The sequence below is a fragment of the Hyperolius riggenbachi genome, chromosome 4, assembly GCF_040937935.1.
Source record: "Hyperolius riggenbachi isolate aHypRig1 chromosome 4, aHypRig1.pri, whole genome shotgun sequence".
NCBI classification, from domain to species: Eukaryota; Metazoa; Chordata; class Amphibia; order Anura; family Hyperoliidae; genus Hyperolius; species Hyperolius riggenbachi.
The window spans coordinates 8,725,784-8,733,283 of NC_090649.1; the positions used below are offsets into that span (position 1 = coordinate 8,725,784).

The 7,500-nt window shown below is 46.0% G+C and overlaps 7 non-coding genes across 7 annotated transcripts; 3 read left to right on the forward strand and 4 right to left on the reverse strand.

The window, feature by feature from the left end:
• The first annotated feature begins 1,928 nt into the window (after positions 1-1,928).
• TRNAG-UCC (transfer RNA glycine (anticodon UCC)) lies at positions 1,929-2,000 on the forward strand. The gene has a single exon. It is a non-coding gene; the product is annotated as a tRNA-Gly (tRNA).
• A 497-nt stretch (positions 2,001-2,497) lies between these two features.
• On the reverse strand, positions 2,498-2,571 carry TRNAN-GUU (transfer RNA asparagine (anticodon GUU)). The gene has a single exon. It is a non-coding gene; the product is annotated as a tRNA-Asn (tRNA).
• Positions 2,572-3,555: 984 nt separating this feature from the next.
• On the forward strand, positions 3,556-3,627 carry TRNAG-UCC (transfer RNA glycine (anticodon UCC)). Its single transcript has one exon. It is a non-coding gene; the product is annotated as a tRNA-Gly (tRNA).
• A 497-nt stretch (positions 3,628-4,124) lies between these two features.
• On the reverse strand, positions 4,125-4,198 carry TRNAN-GUU (transfer RNA asparagine (anticodon GUU)). The gene has a single exon. It is a non-coding gene; the product is annotated as a tRNA-Asn (tRNA).
• Positions 4,199-5,752: 1,554 nt separating this feature from the next.
• TRNAN-GUU (transfer RNA asparagine (anticodon GUU)) lies at positions 5,753-5,826 on the reverse strand. Its single transcript has one exon. It is a non-coding gene; the product is annotated as a tRNA-Asn (tRNA).
• A 985-nt stretch (positions 5,827-6,811) lies between these two features.
• On the forward strand, positions 6,812-6,883 carry TRNAG-UCC (transfer RNA glycine (anticodon UCC)). The gene has a single exon. It is a non-coding gene; the product is annotated as a tRNA-Gly (tRNA).
• A 497-nt stretch (positions 6,884-7,380) lies between these two features.
• Positions 7,381-7,454, reverse strand: TRNAN-GUU (transfer RNA asparagine (anticodon GUU)). The gene has a single exon. It is a non-coding gene; the product is annotated as a tRNA-Asn (tRNA).
• Between the last annotated feature and the right edge of the window lie 46 nt (positions 7,455-7,500).

Here is a 7,500-nt window from a genome sequence, read left to right on the forward strand (position 1 = left end):
GCAACAGACACACACACACCAAGGGTTACAGATGCATTTACTTTTTGTGGAAAGTGCTGCTGTAAAGGGAGCCTGCAGGTGCCGCCAGGGGAAGCCAATGAGCAGGAAAGAGGAGAGAGAAGCTGGGCATGTGCAGGGAGGAAGTAACAGTTGAGTTTGACAGTTGAAGGCTAGTGAGGGGGAGGAGCCAAGTAGCCGTGGAGACTGAGCTGATGATGCAGCAGAAATAAATTGTGTCACGATACTACACTGTACTGCAGCAAGAAATATGCTTGATTTGCGAGGAAATTGAGGAGAGACACAAGAAGAGACCAGCCATTGGTGAGACAGTCTGAGCAAGGCAGAGCCACAGACAAGTGAGCACTACTGAAAACTAAACTAAGGAAGAGAAAGAGAGCTGCAGACATTACATGAGAGGAGAGAGACCACTCACAGCTACAGGCCAGTAAAGAGCAGCGATACTGGAGAGATAAGCCAGAAGAGAAACAGTAAGCAATAAGAAAGAAAGACAAGGACATTAAAATGTACCTGTAACAGAGAGAGAGAACAGAAAACAGCAGAGACATTACAGTGACACAGAGACAGCAGGACAGCAAAGCATACAAGAGTGAGACAGAGAAACAAGTGACAGGATTAAAGAAAAGGAGTGAAGACTGCAATGCAGTGTCTGAAGAGATTTGTGATAACAGCTGGCAGACAAAATACAGAGGAGACAGCAGTGTGTCTTATATGTTAAGTGATCATTCACAATCATCAATTTCACATATTCTGTCCCATCCTGGATGTTGCTAGGTAACCGCCAGACATTTCTCTACGTTTCCTTCTGTCCTGTGCAAGAATTCAGGTCCACTTTAAAAAGACAGCTGTGAAGAAGTTGCAGACAGCGGAGTGTTGTGTGAGGAAAATTCTGGCAAGTTAATGCTAATAAAGTGTATCACATATATGTTTCCTGAGCTAGCCCTGATCCTAGCAGGCGGATGTATACAAGAGGCTTACTTATACTCATCTGCTAAGAAGAAGTTTATGAATGTGTTTTGTCACTGAACTTTTTTATTCATATGATTTAATACAAATATTTCTTAAAAAGAACCTGATTGGTGTCTGGAGGATTTCTTTACAGTTAAAGCATTTTAGAGGTGTTACACATATTAGGGTAGCTAAGACTACTCCTGGGCCGTTCTTGCAGTTGAAGAGATGGGTGAACTGTGACACCGCACTTAAAGGGGAACTGAAGAGAGAGGTATATGGAGGCTATCATGTTTATTTCATTTTAGACAATACCAGTTGCCTGGCAGCCCTGCTGATCCTCTGCCTCTAATACTATTAGCCATAGCCCCTGAACAAGCATGCAGCAGATCAGGTGTTTCAGTGGTTCAGACTTATAAGTCTGATCTGACAAGACTAGCTGCATGCTTGTTTCTGGTTTTAATCAGATACTACTGCAGAGAAATAGACCAGCAGGGCTGCCAGGCAACTGGTATTGATTAAAAGGAAATAAACATGACAGCCTCCATATACCTCTCTCTTCAGTTCCCCTTTAAAAAAAAAAAAAAAAAAAAAAAAAAAAACAGCAAACAGAGAAGCTTCCCCATATTGGAGCATTGGATTTGGTCAAGTCTTAAGCCAATGTGTTGTAGGGCACAAGTAAGCTTTGGGTTAGCAGGAATGGTTGCATGGCCACCTAGCTTTTCATCCTTCCCACCCTTGCCCTGGAATCTTCCAGACTTCAAATTGCTGTCCTTTGCTGTGTGTGTTGCACCAGCATCATCCAGGGGGGCACATGATCTTTCTGAAGTCTTGAATTGAAGTCTGTAAGCAGTATCACCATGTGTCCCACTGCTTACATCTAGCAAAGTAGGCAAATAAGCAAGCTCATTTTTCTCTTGGGTATATTGCAATGGTACATGCTAGGCGAGTTTCAGCATGTAGCGTTGGTGGTATAGTGGTGAGCATAGCTGCCTTCCAAGCAGTTGACCCGGGTTCGATTCCCGGCCAACGCATGTGAGCTTGCTTTTGGCACCCTACAATTCCATGGAAGACAAGACCAAGACAAGATCTCTGAACAGTTAGGACATCCTGCACCTGCTCAGTCTCTGGAGAGGTTCCATTCCGGTGCAGCAGACTCTACGCCAGCTTAAAGTTCTTTCTAAATGGTCAACACTTAATGCAGACACTCTATAATGTTCTAAACAAATAGCTAGCAAGGCACTAAAGCGAGCCTGTCCTTGGGTGGGCTTGAACTGCCTTTCTTTGGCTTGACAGCCGTCGCCAGGCTTTGGGTTCGATCCCCAGCTAATACTTTACTGCTGCTTCTGGGGTACAGAAAACTTCATTTGGTCACAGACACTGCCAGGGATGTCTGTTGTATCACTAAGACATGAACTTGATGCTGCTCACCCTTTTCATGAACGTGAATGAGATTCCAACGTGTCTCAAATGAATCTACATGGCTATCTGGGGTTCTCTTCGGACAACTGTTGAACACAAAAGGAAAGGCCGTCCCTGGGTGGGCTTGAACCACCAACCTTTCGGTTAACAGCCGAACGCGCTAACCGATTGCGCCACAGAGACTGTGCCTGCAGTTGTTGCTAAATGATTTTATGGGGATGTATGTGTGTCTTGTGGAGTGAGGAAGTAAGTCTGCTCCAAGAAGTTTAACGCCACTTTTTCCCACAATGAAGCATTCACTGTATGGCAGCAGAGTGGCGCAGCGGAAGCGTGCTGGGCCCATAACCCAGAGGTCGATGGATCGAAACCATCCTCTGCTAGGTGTACGTTGGTTTTTATACCTTGCTTACCATATGGGCCAATTGTCGGCCATAGCCCCTTAAGAGAAAGTGTCATTAGGGCCTTGCTGTAACATAGATAGTAGTGTAACTATTTCAACTAATGTACCCTTCTTAAACTTGAAGGTTGAATACAAACAGAAGCAGAGTGGCGCAGCGGAAGCGTGCTGGGCCCATAACCCAGAGGTCGATGGATCGAAACCATCCTCTGCTAGGCATGAATTCATTTTTGCACCTTGCTTTATCGCATGGGCAAAACGGTTTCCATTGCCCTGTAAGAGAAAGTGTAATAAGGGCCCTGCTGTAACGTACATATTAGGGTAGCTAAGACTACTCCTGTGCCGTTCTTGTAGTTGAAGAGATGGGTGAACTGTGACACCGCACTTAAAAAAAAAAAAAAAAAAAAAAACAGCAAACAGAGAAGCTTCCCCATATTGGAGCATTGGATTTGGTCAAGTCTTAAGCCAATGTGTTGTAGGGCACAAGTAAGCTTTGGGTTAGCAGGAATGGTTGCATGGCCACCTAGCTTTTCATCCTTCCCACCCTTGCCCTGGAATCTTCCAGACTTCAAATTGCTGTCCTTTGCTGTGTGTGTTGCACCAGCATCATCCAGGGGGGCACATGATCTTTCTGAAGTCTTGAATTGAAGTCTGTAAGCAGTATCACCATGTGTCCCACTGCTTACATCTAGCAAAGTAGGCAAATAAGCAAGCTCATTTTTCTCTTGGGTATATTGCAATGGTACATGCTAGGCGAGTTTCAGCATGTAGCGTTGGTGGTATAGTGGTGAGCATAGCTGCCTTCCAAGCAGTTGACCCGGGTTCGATTCCTGGCCAACGCATGTGAGCTTGCTTTTGGCACCCTACAATTCCATGGAAGACAAGACCAAGACAAGATCTCTGAACAGTTAGGACATCCTGCACCTGCTCAGTCTCTGGAGAGGTTCCATTCCGGTGCAGCAGACTCTACGCCAGCTTAAAGTTCTTTCTAAATGGTCAACACTTAATGCAGACACTCTATAATGTTCTAAACAAATAGCTAGCAAGGCACTAAAGCGAGCCTGTCCTTGGGTGGGCTTGAACTGCCTTTCTTTGGCTTGACAGCCGTCGCCAGGCTTTGGGTTCGATCCCCGGCTAATACTTTACTGCTGCTTCTGGGGTACAGAAAACTTCATTTGGTCACAGACACTGCCAGGGATGTCTGTTGTATCACTAAGACATGAACTTGATGCTGCTCACCCTTTTCATGAACGTGAATGAGATTCCAATGTGTCTCAAATGAATCTACATGGCTATCTGGGGTTCTCTTCGGACAACTGTTGAACACAAAAGGAAAGGCCGTCCCTGGGTGGGCTTGAACCACCAACCTTTCGGTTAACAGCTGAACGCGCTAACCGATTGCGCCACAGAGACTGTGCCTGCAGTTGTTGCTAAATGATTTTATGGGGATGTATGTGTGTCTTGTGGAGTGAGGAAGTAAGTCTGCTCCAAGAAGTTTAACGCCACTTTTTCCCACAATGAAGCATTCACTGTATGGCAGCAGAGTGGCGCAGCGGAAGCGTGCTGGGCCCATAACCCAGAGGTCGATGGATCAAAACCATCCTCTGCTAGGTGTACGTTGGTTTTTATACCTTGCTTACCATATGGGCCAATTGTCGGCCATAGCCCCTTAAGAGAAAGTGTCATTAGGGCCTTGCTGTAACATAGATAGTAGTGTAACTATTTCAACTAATGTACCCTTCTTAAACTTGAAGGTTGAATACAAACAGAAGCAGAGTGGCGCAGCGGAAGCGTGCTGGGCCCATAACCCAGAGGTCGATGGATCGAAACCATCCTCTGCTAGGCATGAATTCATTTTTGCACCTTGCTTTATCGCATGGGCAAAACGGTTTCCATTGCCCTGTAAGAGAAAGTGTAATAAGGGCCCTGCTGTAACGTACATATTAGGGTAGCTAAGACTACTCCTGGGCCGTTCTTGTAGTTGAAGAGATGGGTGAACTGTGACACCGCACTTAAAAAAAAAAAAAAAAAAAAAAACAGCAAACAGAGAAGCTTCCCCATATTGGAGCATTGGATTTGGTCAAGTCTTAAGCCAATGTGTTGTAGGGCACAAGTAAGCTTTGGGTTAGCAGGAATGGTTGCATGGCCACCTAGCTTTTCATCCTTCCCACCCTTGCCCTGGAATCTTCCAGACTTCAAATTGCTGTCCTTTGCTGTGTGTGTTGCACCAGCATCATCCAGGGGGGACACATGATCTTTCTGAAGTCTTGAATTGAAGTCTGTAAGCAGTATCACCATGTGTCCCACTGCTTACATCTAGCAAAGTAGGCAAATAAGCAAGCTCATTTTTCTCTTGGGTATATTGCAATGGTACATGCTAGGCGAGTTTCAGCATGTAGCGTTGGTGGTATAGTGGTGAGCATAGCTGCCTTCCAAGCAGTTGACCTGGGTTCGATTCCTGGCCAACGCATGTGAGCTTGCTTTTGGCACCCTACAATTCCATGGAAGACAAGACCAAGACAAGATCTCTGAACAGTTAGGACATCCTGCACCTGCTCAGTCTCTGGAGAGGTTCCATTCCGGTGCAGCAGACTCTACGCCAGCTTAAAGTTCTTTCTAAATGGTCAACACTTAATGCAGACACTCTATAATGTTCTAAACAAATAGCTAGCAAGGCACTAAAGCGAGCCTGTCCTTGGGTGGGCTTGAACTGCCTTTCTTTGGCTTGACAGCCGTCGCCAGGCTTTGGGTTCGATCCCCGGCTAATACTTTACTGCTGCTTCTGGGGTACAGAAAACTTCATTTGGTCACAGACACTGCCAGGGATGTCTGTTGTATCACTAAGACATGAACTTGATGCTGCTCACCCTTTTCATGAACGTGAATGAGATTCCAACGTGTCTCAAATGAATCTACATGGCTATCTGGGGTTCTCTTCGGACAACTGTTGAACACAAAAGGAAAGGCCGTCCCTGGGTGGGCTTGAACCACCAACCTTTCGGGTAACAGCCGAACGCGCTAACCGATTGCGCCACAGAGACTGTGCCTGCAGTTGTTGCTAAATGATTTTATGGGGATGTATGTGTGTCTTGTGGAGTGAGGAAGTAAGTCTGCTCCAAGAAGTTTAACGCCACTTTTTCCCACAATGAAGCATTCACTGTATGGCAGCAGAGTGGCGCAGCGGAAGCGTGCTGGGCCCATAACCCAGAGGTCGATGGATCGAAACCATCCTCTGCTAGGTGTATGTTGGTTTTTATACCTTGCTTACCATATGGGCCAATTGTCGGCCATAGCCCCTTAAGAGAAAGTGTCATTAGGGCCTTGCTGTAACATAGATAGTAGTGTAACTATTTCAACTAATGTACCCTTCTTAAACTTGAAGGTTGAATACAAGCAGAAGCAGAGTGGCACAGCGGAAGCGTGCTGGGCCCATAACCCAGAGGTCGATGGATCGAAACCATCCTCTGCTAGGCATGAATTCATTTTTGCACCTTGCTTTATCGCATGGGCAAAACGGTTTCCATTGCCCTGTAAGAGAAAGTGTAATAAGGGCCCTGCTGTAACGTACATATTAGGGTAGCTAAGACTACTCCTGGGCCGTTCTTGCAGTTGAAGAGATGGGTGAACTGTGACACCGCACTTAAAAAAAAAAAAAAAAAAAAAAAACAGCAAACAGAGAAGCTTCCCCATATTGGAGCATTGGATTTGGTCAAGTCTTAAGCCAATGTGTTGTAGGGCACAAGTAAGCTTTGGGTTAGCAGGAATGGTTGCATGGCCACCTAGCTTTTCATCCTTCCCACCCTTGCCCTGGAATCTTCCAGACTTCAAATTGCTGTCCTTTGCTGTGTGTGTTGCACCAGCATCATCCAGGGGGGCACATGATCTTTCTGAAGTCTTGAATTGAAGTCTGTAAGCAGTATCACCATGTGTCCCACTGCTTACATCTAGCAAAGTAGGCAAATAAGCAAGCTCATTTTTCTCTTGGGTATATTGCAATGGTACATGCTAGGCGAGTTTCAGCATGTAGCGTTGGTGGTATAGTGGTGAGCATAGCTGCCTTCCAAGCAGTTGACCCGGGTTCGATTCCCGGCCAACGCATGTGAGCTTGCTTTTGGCACCCTACAATTCCATGGAAGACAAGACCAAGACAAGATCTCTGAACAGTTAGGACATCCTGCACCTGCTCAGTCTCTGGAGAGGTTCCATTCTGGTGCAGCAGACTCTACGCCAGCTTAAAGTTCTTTCTAAATGGTCAACACTTAATGCAGACACTCTATAATGTTCTAAACAAATAGCTAGCAAGGCACTAAAGCGAGCCTGTCCTTGGGTGGGCTTGAACTGCCTTTCTTTGGCTTGACAGCCGTCGCCAGGCTTTGGGTTCGATCCCCGGCTAATACTTTACTGCTGCTTCTGGGGTACAGAAAACTTCATTTGGTCACAGACACTGCCAGGGATGTCTGTTGTATCACTAAGACATGAACTTGATGCTGCTCACCCTTTTCATGAACGTGAATGAGATTCCAATGTGTCTCAAATGAATCTACATGGCTATCTGGGATTATCTTCGGACAACTGTTGAACACAAAAGGAAAGGCCGTCCCTGGGTGGGCTTGAACCACCAACCTTTCGGTTAACAGCCGAACGCGCTAACCGATTGCGCCACAGAGACTGTGCCTGCAGTTGTTGCTAAATGATTTTATGGGGATGTATGTGTG